Genomic DNA, 2,829 nt, shown 5'->3' with positions numbered 1-2,829 from the left:
CTAAGGGAAAAAGAACATAATAAAACAAGTGCATTACCACAAAAGGTCACTAGATGGCAGCATGTGAACTAAATATAAAACGTCCATAGAGAATGGTTAGGAAAACAATCCATATAAATTCTATGCCACGTTGGGGCAGCACAGTTTACTCACTTTTGTTGCCAGTGGTTTAGACATTATTGCATAGTTGCCAACAGTCCCGATTTTCCCGGGACAATCCCGATTTTGGGACCCTCGTCCCGATCAGAGGCTGTCCCGAATCGGGATTTGCCCAGGGTAATTCGGGAATGTTTGCATTCTCCATTTTTATGGCAACAGGCTTCAGTAAAATGGTGGCCGGTCCCGCCGAACGCTCCCCCTTGTGTTCAGTAGAGAGAGGAAGGGGGCTTGATCCGTGCAGCCAATGAATCGGTTTCTCCTCTGGCACGGATTGGCCCCTCCCCTCTCTACTGAACACACGGCGCCGGCTGCCGCTGTAATGGACAGGAGGGGGTCTGCATTGATGGAGGGGGGTCTGCACTGATGGAGGAGGGTCTGCACTGAGGGCGTCTGCATTGATGGAGGGGGGTCTGCACTGATGGAGGGGGGTCTTCACTGAGGGCATCTGCATTGATGAAGGGGGGTCTGCACTGAGGGGGTCTGCACTGATGGAGGGGGTTCTGCACTGAGGGGGTCTGCACTGATGGAGGGGGTCTGCACTGAGGGGGTCTGCACTGATGGAGGGGGGTCTGCACTGATGGAGGGGGTCTGCACTAAGGGGGTCTGCAGTGAGGGGGTCTGCACTGAGGGAGGGCGGTCTGCACTGAGGGGGTCTGCACTGAGGGGGTCTATACTAACTCTGCTGGGGGCACCTGATGCGAGGACAGACTCTGCTGAGGGCACCTGATGCAAGGAGGGACTCTGCCGGGGGCACCTGGTACGAGGACAGACTCTGCTGGGGACACCTGATACGAGGACAGACTCTGCTAGGGACACCTGATGCAAGGACGGACTCTGCTGGGGGCACCTGATGCAAGGACAGACTCTGCTGGGGACCCCTGATGCAAGGACGGACTCTGCTGGGGACCCCTGCTGCAAGGATGGACTCTGCTGGGGACCCCTGATGCAAGGACGGACTCTGCTGGGGGCACCTGATGCAAGGACGGACTCTGCTAGGGGCACCTGATGCAAGGACAGACTCTGCTGGTGGCACCTGATGCAAGGATGGACTCTGCTTGTGGCAGGCGATGTGGCTAGTGACAGGCTCAGGGATCCCACTGATTCGGCATTATGGTGAGTTGAATGATTTAATTTTATATTACAATGTAATAATAGAAATAATGCGCTTCAATCATCCTGACACCATAACAATCATGGTGCCGGGATGATTGAAGCGTTAACACCAAGTGTTGGGGGTATCTTTATCTGCTGATTGTTAAACTTTCTAGAATACACATATTTCTATTGTTGTGTAGGATCTGGGGCTGCTGTCCCGTCATTCCTCTCTCCCCCTTTCCCTCTCCATCCCTCATTCATCTCAGACTCTAACCACACCCCTTTGAGCCACGCCCACTTTTTTATGTAAACCACGCCCATTTTTGCTGCAGCGCTCTTCGCGCGCCGCAGTTTTATTTTTATTGCTAAGCCACGCCTACAAACGAATGCCCCACCCCCTAATTATTGTACGCTCCGCCTACAGCCAAAAAAGTGTCCCACATATTTTTTTTGCAATGTTGGCAACTATGTTAATGGCTGTGTGTTGAGTTATTTTGAGGGGACAGCAAATTTACACTGTTATACAAGCTGTACACTCACTACTTTACATTGTAGCAAAGTGTCATTTCTTCAGTGTTGTCACATGAAAAGATAGAATAAAATATTTACAAAAATGTGAGGGGTGTACTCACTTTTGTGAGATACTGTATGTATATATATATATATATATATATATATATATATATATATATATATATATATATATATACATATGTCAAATACACTGCCTGAACGCCACTAACTAACCTGCCTGCCTAATCTAGCTCAATCTATCTCTGCCCACACACCATATATATATATATATATATATATATATATATATATATATATATATATATATATATTTGGGGTTCATAAGCAATTTTCAAGCAAAAATTACTGATTTTAACTTGTGAGCAACAGATGTCAGAAAAGGCTTAGGCATGAAGGGGGTTATAGACCAGAAAATATGACCATCCAGAGCCTCTAGTTTATAGACCAGATACATCCTAAATATAGAACCATTTATCCAACTGTCCATCCAGAGCCTCTAGTTTAAAGACCAGATTCATCCCAAATATAGAACCATTTATCCAACTGTCCATCCAGAGCCTCTGGTTTATAGACCGGATACATCCTAAATATAGAGCCATTTATCCAACTGTCCATCCAGAGCCTCTGGTTTATAGACTAGATACATCCTAAATATAGAACCATTTAGCCAACTGTCCATCCAGAGCCTCTGGTTTATAGACTAGATATATCCCAAATATAGAACCATTTATCCAGTTGTACATGCAAATCCTCTGAATTAGAAACCAGATACACTGTGAATATTGAGCTATTTATCCAACTATGCATCTGGAGTTGCTGGATTGTAGAACAGACATATAATAAATATAGAGATGGAGGTCTTTTCCTATTATATTGAGTGGAACACGGAGACAGAAAGAGTGTGATTGTACAGATATAGGAAGGAAGTGAACACACAACTGGTGATGAAGTGATGTCAGGTGCAAACAGGAAGTGATAGATGCACAGGAAGTGATGGGACAGGAAGTGATGTAAGTAAGGAACAGGAAGTGATGTAGGTGA

The sequence above is a fragment of the Aquarana catesbeiana genome, linkage group LG08 (genome assembly GCF_042186555.1).
Source record: "Aquarana catesbeiana isolate 2022-GZ linkage group LG08, ASM4218655v1, whole genome shotgun sequence".
NCBI lineage: Eukaryota > Metazoa > Chordata > Amphibia > Anura > Ranidae > Aquarana > Aquarana catesbeiana.
The sequence above is the reverse complement of the archived record's forward strand: the minus strand, read 5'-3'. Positions refer to the sequence as shown.